We start from the raw sequence: 9,040 nt of genomic DNA, 5'->3' as shown, positions 1-9,040 counted from the left end.
GTTTTTCCCCACAAAAGGGATTTATTACAGACAGAAATACTCTTCAGTTTCATCAGTTGTCCGGGTGGCTGGTCTCAGACGATCCCACATTCAAAGAAGCCGGATCTGGAGGACCTGGGTTGATGTGGTTACATGTGGTCTGCGGTTGTGAGGCCGGTTGGACGTACTACCAAATTCTCAAAATGATGTTGGAGGCGGCTTATGATAGAGAATTGAACATCCAATTCTCTGACAGGACCTTTGGTGGACATTCCTGCAGTCAGCATGCCAATTGCACGCTCCCTCAAAACTTGAGACATCTGTGGCATTGTGTTGACAAAACTGCACAGTTTAGAGTGGTCTTTTATTGACCCCAGCACAAGGTGCACCTGTGTAATGATCATTGCTGTTTCATCAGCGTCTTGATATGCCACACCTATCAGGTGGATGGATTATCTTGCTACTCGTGCTACTAGGTGACCTAAACTGGGAAATGCTTCACATCCCGGCCATCCAACAATTCAAGCTTGATGCCCTCAATCTCACACAAATTATCAATGAACCTACCAGGTACAACTCCAAATTCGTAAACAACGGCACCCCCATAGATGTCATCCTAACTAACTCACCCTCCAAATACACCTCTGCTGTTTTCAATCATCAAGATCTCAGCAATCACTGCCTCATTGCCTGCATCCGTAATGGGTCTGCGACCAAACGACCACCCCTCATCACTGTCAAACACTCCCTAAAATACTTCTGCGAGCAGGCCTTTCTAATTGACCCGGTCGGGGTGTCCTGGAATGACCATGACCTCATCCCGTCAGAAGATGATGCCTGGCTATTTTTTTAAAGTGCCTTCCTCACCATCTTAAATAAGCATGCCCCATTCAAAAAATGTAGAACTAGGAATAGATATAGTCCTTGGTTCACTCCAGACCTGTCTGCCCCGTATTATGCAACTTTTCAGGGAAGTTAGGAAAGCAAAGGCTAGCTTTTCAAACAGAAATTTGCATCCTGAAGTACTACCTCAAAAGTTCTGGGACACTGTAAAGTCCATGGAGAATAATAGCACCTCCTCCCAGCTGCCCACTGCACTGAGGCTAAGAAACACTGTCACCACCAATAAATCCACTATAATTGAGAATTTCAATAATCATTTCTCTACGGCTGGCCATGCTTTCCACCTGGCTACCTCAGTCTATCACAGTGCCATCCGTTTTGTTACCAAAGCCCCATACACTACCCACCATTGCGACCTGTACGCTCTCGTTGGTTGGCCCTTGCTTCATACTCGTCGCCAAACCCACTGGCTACAGGTTATCTACAAGTCTCTGCTAGGTAAAGCCCCGCCTTATCTCAGCTCACTGGTCACCATAGCAGCACCCACTCGTAGCGCTGGCTCCAGCAGGTATATCTCACTGGTCAACCCCAAAGCCAATTCCTCCTTTGGTCGTCTTTCCTTCCAGTTCTCTGCTGCTCTCTGTTCTCTGATTTTGCTATGCTTCATCTTGGCCAGGTTGCAGTTGCAAATGAGAAATAAGACCAGGAATATGACTTTCCCGAAGCGGATCCTGTGTTTTGCACACCACCCAGGACAATGGATCGGATCCCAGCCGGCGAACCAAAACAACACGCTGTAAAAGGGGCAGACGAAGCGGTCTTCTGGTCAGGCTCCGGAGACGGGCACATCGCGCACCGCTCCCGAGCATACTACTCGCCAATGTCCAGTCTCTCGACAAGGTTGATGAAATCCAAGCAAGAGTAGCATTCCAGAGAGATATAAGAGGCTAACTGTCTGTGCAGGAATTCAAGTCATTCTGTTTACCTGACTTAGAATTCCTCACAATCAAATGTCGACTGCATTATCTACCAAGAGAATTCTCTTCGATTATAATCACAGCTGCATATATTCCTCCCCAAGCAGATACATCGATGGCCCTGAACGAACTTTATTTGACTCTATGTAAACTGGAAACCACATATCCTGAGCCTGCATTCATTGTTTCGATCACGTGGATTGGGATATGTTCCGCTTTGCATCAAACAACAACGTTGATGTATACGTTGATTCGGTGAGCGAGTTTATTAGCAAGTGCATCGGGCGATGTCGTACCCACAGCAATTATTAAAACATTCCCAAACCAGAAACCGTGGATTGATGGCAGCATTCGCGTGAAACTGAAAGCGCAAACCACTGCTTTTAACCAGGGCAAGGTGACCGGAAACATGACCGAATACAAACAGTGAAGCTATTCCCTCCTGCAAGGCAATCAAACAAGCTAAGCGTCAGTATAGAGACAAAGTAGAGTCGCAATTCAACGGCTCAGACACGAGGTATGTGGCAGGGTCTACCGTCAATCACGGATTACAAACAGAAAACCAGCTCCGTCGCGGACCAGGATGTCTTGCTCCCAGACAGACGAAACAACTTCTTTGCTCACTTTGAGGACAATACAGTGCCACTGACACGGCCTGCTACCAAAACCTGCGGACTCTCCTTCACTGCAGCCGACGTGAGTAAAACATTTAAACGTGTTAACCCACGCAAGGCTGCAGGCCCAGACGGCATGCCCAGACGGCATCCCCAACCGCGTCCTCAGAGCATGCGCAGACCAGCTGGCTGGTGTGTTTACGGACATATTCAATCAATCCTTATCCCAGTCTGCTGTTCCCACATGCTCAAGAGGGCCACCATTGTTCCTGTTCCCAAGAAAGCTAAGGTAACTGAGCTAAACGACTACCGCCTCGTGGGCACTCACTCCCGTCATCATGAAGTGCTTTGAGAGACTAGTCAAGGACCATATCACCTCCACCCTACATGACACCCTAGACCCACTCCAATTTGCTTACCGCCCCAATAGGTCACAGACGACGCAATCGCAACCACACTGCACACTGGCCTAACCCATCTGGACAAGAGGAATACCTATGTGAGAATGCTGTTCATCGACTACAGCTCAGCATTCAACACCATAGTACCCTCCAAGCTCGTCATCAAGCTCGAGACCCTGGGTCTCGACCCCGCCCTGTGCAACTGGGTACTGGACTTCCTGACAGGCTGCCCCCAGGTGGTGAGGGTAGGGAACAACATCTCCACCCCGCTGATCCTCAACACTTGGGCCCCACAAGGGTGGGTACTGTACTCCCTGTTCACCCACAACTGCGTGGCCATGCACGCCTCCAACTCAATCATCAAGTTTGCACACGACACTACAGTGGTAGGCTTGATTACTAACAACGACGGGACGGCCTACAGGGAGGAGGTGAGGGCCCTCGGAGTGTGGTATCAGGAAAATAACCTCACTCAACGTCAACAAAACAAAGGAGATGATCGTGGACTTCAGGAAACAGCAGAGGGAGCACCCCCCTATCCACATCGACGGGACAGTAGTGGAGAGGGTAGTAAGTTTTAAGTTCCTCTGTGTACACATCACGGACAAACTGCACTCACAAACTTTAACAGATGCACAATCGAGAGCATCCTGTCGGGCTGTATCACCGCCTGGTACGACAACTGCTCCGCCCACAACCGTAAGGCTCTCCAGAGGGTAGTGAGGTCTGCACAACACATCACCGGGGGCAAACTACCTGCTCTCCAGGACACCTACACCACCCGATGTTACAGGAAGGCCATAAAGATCATCAAGGACATCAACCACCCGAGCCACTGCCTGTTCACCCCGCTATCATCCAGAAGGCGAGGTCAGTACAGGTGCATCAAAGCAGGGACCGAGAGACTGAAAAACAGCTTCTATTTCAAGGCCATCAGAATGTTAAACAGCCACCACTAACATTGAGTGGCTGCTGCCAACATACTGACTCAACTCAAGCCACTTCAATATTGGAAAAATTGATGTAAGAAATGTATCCCTAGCCACTTTAAACAATGCCACTTAATATAATGTTTACATACCCTACATTACTCTTCTCATATGTATATACTGTACTCTATACCATCTACTGCATCTTGCCTATGCCATTCTGTACCATCACTCATTCATATATCTTTATGTACATATTCTTCATCCCTTTACACTTGTGTGTGTAAGGTAGTTGTTGTGAATTGTTAGGTTAGATTACTCGTTGGTTATTACTGCATTGTCGGAACTAGAAGCACAAGCATTTCGCTACACTCGCATTGACATCTGCTGACCATGTGTATGTGACAAATAAAATTTGATTTGATTTGACAAGGTAAAAATCTGTCTTTCTGCCCCCTGAACAAGGCAGTTATCCCACTGTTCCCCAGTAGGTTGTTGTTGTAAATTAAGAATTTGTTCTTAACTGACTTGGCCCTAGTTAAATAAAGATGAAATGGTGCTGGAATATTGGAGGCAGCTTCTGTTTTCTTTGCGACTTGGCTGATTAATCTCTGTGGTTCAATGGTACAGCGTCGGAAATGTCACCAGACAGAGGTTGCTCTCCGGTTTTGTGATGAAACAAATGTGTTTGAATTTATTCTGCCATTTCCCCAATGATTTTTACCCACCCACCTCTACTGATGACCTTAGAGGAATGCTGATGAGTTTGGTGAACTTGTTCCATAGAAGCTGTATGGCACACACACACACACGCACGCACGCACGCACGCACGCACACACACACACACACACACACACACACACGTACGCACGCACACACGCACACACGCACACACGCACACACACACATACACACACACATACACACACACATACACACACACACTCAACAGTACAATATTGGTTAGTTGACATTATTGAATGCCGGCAACTAGGATTTACATTTCAACCATTGTGCCTGTGACATATCGGAACTTTTTTTTTTTTTTTGCACATTAAATTACATTTGTATTGCAAATACCTTATGGTTGAATACGTGGATGAAGCTTGGTAAACCTGTTACAGAGAATAGGTCTCAACAATAGCAGTCCGGTCACATTTCCTGTCACAGAGAATAGGTCTCAACAATAGCAGTCGGGTCACATTTATTAAATTACACCAACTAGGATTGGCTCACCAACCTTTGCGCCATGGGCACATTTTTTTCTGTGTTTTTGAAGTTTTGTGTATTGACTGCAGTTAAGGTCACTTCCTGGGCTGACGCACCTTTTGGTTGAGGAACTGGGTGAATGAGAACCAAGTCGCCTGGAGAAGGCATTTTGAGCCCTTTCACCTTGGAAAGGCTATACTCCACTACTCAATGAGGTGGGTGTCCTGTTCACTCCGGTATAGACGGGCCAGAGAGTGACGTGAGTGAGCTGTTATCATATGACAACATCCAGAATAACACACTTCCAGAGTGTATGAAACAGTAGGTCCTATCAAACCGTTGTGTTTGCAACTTTATGGCCTTTATGGGATAATTTATGGGGGGGGGGCTGGATTTCAAACCAGCGTCTCCGTTCATAAAAATGAAAGGTCTGCTAATCAAATAAAGGATAACAAAATAGCAGACAGCAGCCTCGGCACAGACTCGGCACAGACTCGGCACAGACTCGGCACAGCCTCGGCAGAGACTCGGCACTGCCTCGGCACAGACTTGGCACAGACTCGGCACAGACTCGATCCGTTTTATAACAATAAAACATTTGTATTCTAATACTGATTTGATATCATGACTTTCCTATTCCTTAAACATATCATATTCTGGGCCTGTTATGAGTGCTGATCTAAGATCAAGTCCCTCTATCAATCATTAATAATCTGAAAGGCAAAACTGATTCTAGATCAGCACTTCTTCTTGTTTTATGAATATGGGCCCTGGAGTCAATGCTTTGCTGACACGTTTCAAAGAGGCCCTAAGGAAACATATTTTGTTATCAACATGGCAGTCTCATACGGTCATACTTTGTGCTCAGTTCTGTTCGGTAACAGTTTCAAGGTCTGAGGTTTGTCAGGTAGGTAGGTACTGGCTGACTGATGACATTAGGACAGCGGACATCACCGTGCTGTCATCCCAGTGACCCAGCACCTGAACAGGGTGCTTTGTTCCCAGAGGTTCTCGGGCAGGAGGTACCGATGACGGGCCGCAGACAGCCCACTGAATACCCCCATTTAGTGATCCAGGGATTTGTTGCTCGCTTGCCTTGTCAGATGTTGCCAGGGGTCGTGCTAGCCTCTGTCCCTGGCATCATGTCAGCCTTCTAGGATGACATCTCTTTTTTTGCCATTGTCTCTCGCTCAGAGATTTTTACCTCAAATGTTATTTGTCTGCAATCAGCAGGACTCTTAGCAGACTAAACTCCATGGTGAAGGAAGTGATGAACTCCACCAAAGGAGTGGAGGAGAGACCAAGCTCTGTGGCATTCAGCTCTGACAACATCGATTCGAAATGTAAATAATGAAACGCTTACCTTGAATAACGGACAGATAGAGAGCGTTAAAGACAGACCAGGATGTCCAAGATTCTTCACGGCTGCCAAGAAGGTGGACAATGGGGGGAGGGGGTGATAGGGACTATAGTGAGATACGGGCAGGCGGCCTCTGGACCCCCTCTCGGCCCTGTCCTGGGAGAGAAGGCCAATGGAGCTCAAGGAAGGAATCCCTCTGCACATCAAGATCCACCTTAAGCCTGACAGGAAGTGTCTTACTTCCTCAAACAGGTGTCTGGCATCCAGAAAGGGGCCAGTAAAGCAGGCCATGAGACAGCTGGGATGGTGTCTGTGAAGGCTGTGTATGAGATCGCTCAGGTCAAGGCCCAGGACAAGCCTTCGAGATGCAGAATGCTTCCTTAAATATGGTCGCCAAGAGCATCATCAGCTCGGCTCGCTCGTGGAACATTGAGATCGTCAACAATTTATAGGCAGAAGAGTATAAGACTTTTCCGGAGGAGAGGTTGAGAGCAGAGGCAGCAGCAGCTGCAGCAGAGGCAGTGTCGGGGAAGAAGAAATGAGAGCACGCTCTATCCTAACTATGTATTGGGGTGCCAGGTAGCCTAGCGGTTAAGCTTGCTGGGCCAGTAACCGTGAGGTTGCTGGTTTGAATCCTGAGCTAAATATGGTGAAGAATCTGTTGATGTGCCCTTGAGCAAGGCACTTAACTCTAATTGCTCATGTACACTGCCTTGCAAAACTATTCACCCCCTTGGTGTTTTTCCTATTTTGTTGCATTATAACCTGTAATTTAACTGGATTTTTATTTGATTTCATGTAATGGACATACACAAAATAGTCCAAATTGGTGAAGTGAAATGAAAAAATACTTTAAAATGATAAAAAATTAATTATACAGTTGAAGTCAGAAGTTTACATACACTTTAGCCAAATACATTTAAACTCAGTTTTTCACAATACCTGACATTTAATCCTGGTACAAATTCCATGTCTTAGGTCAGTTAGGATCACCACTTTATTTTAAGAATGTGAAATGTCAGAATAATAGTAGAGAGAATGATTTATTTCAGCTTTTATTTCTTTCATCACATTCCCAGTGGGTCAAAAGTTTACATACACTCAATTAGTATTTGGTAGCATTGCCTTTAAATTGTTTAACTTGGGGCGAACGTTTCGGGTTGCATTCCACAAGCTACCCAAAATAAGTTGGGTGAATTTTGGCCAATTCCTCCTGCCAGAGCTGGTGTAACTGAGTCAGGTTTGTAGGCCTCCTTGCCCGCACATGGTTTTTCAGTGCTGCCCACACATTTTCTATAGGATTGAGGTCAGGGCTTTGTGATGGCCACTCCAATACCTTGACTTTGTTGTCCTTAAGCCATTTTGTTCGTAGTGGGTATAATGGAATGAAGGCACTATATTGATCATAGTGGGTATAATGGAATGAAGGCACTATATTGATCGTAGTGGGTATATTGGAATGAAGGCACTATATTGATCATAGTGGGTATAATGGAATGAAGGCACTATATTGATCGTAGTGGGTATATTGGAATGAAGGCACTATATTGATCGTAGTGGGTATAATGGAATGAAGGCACTATATTGATCGTAGTGGGTATAATGGAATGAAGGCACTATATTGATCGTAGTGGGTATATTGGAATGAAGGCACTATATTGATCGTAGTGGGTATATTGGAATGAAGGCACTATATTGATCGTCGTGGGTATATTGGAATGAAGGCACTATATTGATCGTAGTGGGTATATTGGAATGAAGGCACTATATTGATCGTCGTGGGTATAATGGAATGAAGGCACTATATTGATCGTAGTGGGTACAGTATATTGGAATGAAGGCACTATATTGTTCGTAGAGTGACAAGATGACAGTCAATCATGTTGGATTTAGTGCACTCCATTGGCTATTGGATGTGTGTGTGTGTGTCAAGAAGTTTTGGGCTGAATATTGCATTTTTCTCTGTCAGAAGAAACTGAGAACAGTGTCTGTCTGCATCACGTAGGAATGGGGACCTTGGATGCACTTTCTTATGTCACTGTGCTATTCAACACCATGTTCCTTGACAAACACGCATTGTAATCCGAAATAGAGCAGTGTGACCCAATTTAAAAGGACCCATTCAGACCAGCCTTCAAACAAACAAGTCAAAGTGAGTGTCAGTATCTTCTCCGTGAACAATGTGCCCCATTGAACCGGCTCCAAGTTTAGAGTCGAATAGCTGACTAAACTCCACTCCATGGTGAAGGGAATTTCATGTGAACTCCACTAAATGATTTTAGCAGAGACCCGGCTTTGTGGAATTCAGCTCCAAATACATAAATTCTACCAAGGTCAATATTTACATTTTTTTTAAATGACTCTTTCCTTGTACCTGTTTACCCTCTGTAGTTGCGTATTTCAAGGCCTACTTTCAAACTCAGTGCCTCTTTGGTCCTTCTGTAGCTCAGTTGGTAGAGCATGGCGCTTGTAACGCCAGGGTAGTGGGTTCGATCCCCGGGACCACCCATACGTAGAATTTATGCACACATGACTGTAAGTCGCTTTGGATAAAAGCGTCTGCTAAATGGCATATATTATTATTATTATTATTATCTTTGCTTGACATCATGGGAAAACCTAAAGAAATCAGCCAATACTTTTTTTTTTGACTTCCACAAGTCTGGTTCATCCTCGGGATCAATTTCCAAACACCTGAAGGTACCACGTTCATCTGTACAAATAATA

The 9,040-nt window shown here is 45.4% G+C and overlaps 1 pseudogene; it reads left to right on the top strand.

Moving 5' to 3' along the window:
- Positions 1-6,358: 6,358 nt before the first annotated feature.
- Positions 6,359-6,855, top strand: LOC123995495 (annotated as a pseudogene).
- The last annotated feature ends 2,185 nt before the right edge of the window (positions 6,856-9,040 follow it).

The sequence above is a fragment of the Oncorhynchus gorbuscha genome, linkage group LG02 (genome assembly GCF_021184085.1).
Source record: "Oncorhynchus gorbuscha isolate QuinsamMale2020 ecotype Even-year linkage group LG02, OgorEven_v1.0, whole genome shotgun sequence".
NCBI classification, from domain to species: Eukaryota; Metazoa; Chordata; class Actinopteri; order Salmoniformes; family Salmonidae; genus Oncorhynchus; species Oncorhynchus gorbuscha.
The sequence above is the reverse complement of the archived record's forward strand: the minus strand, read 5'-3'. Positions and strand labels throughout refer to the sequence as shown.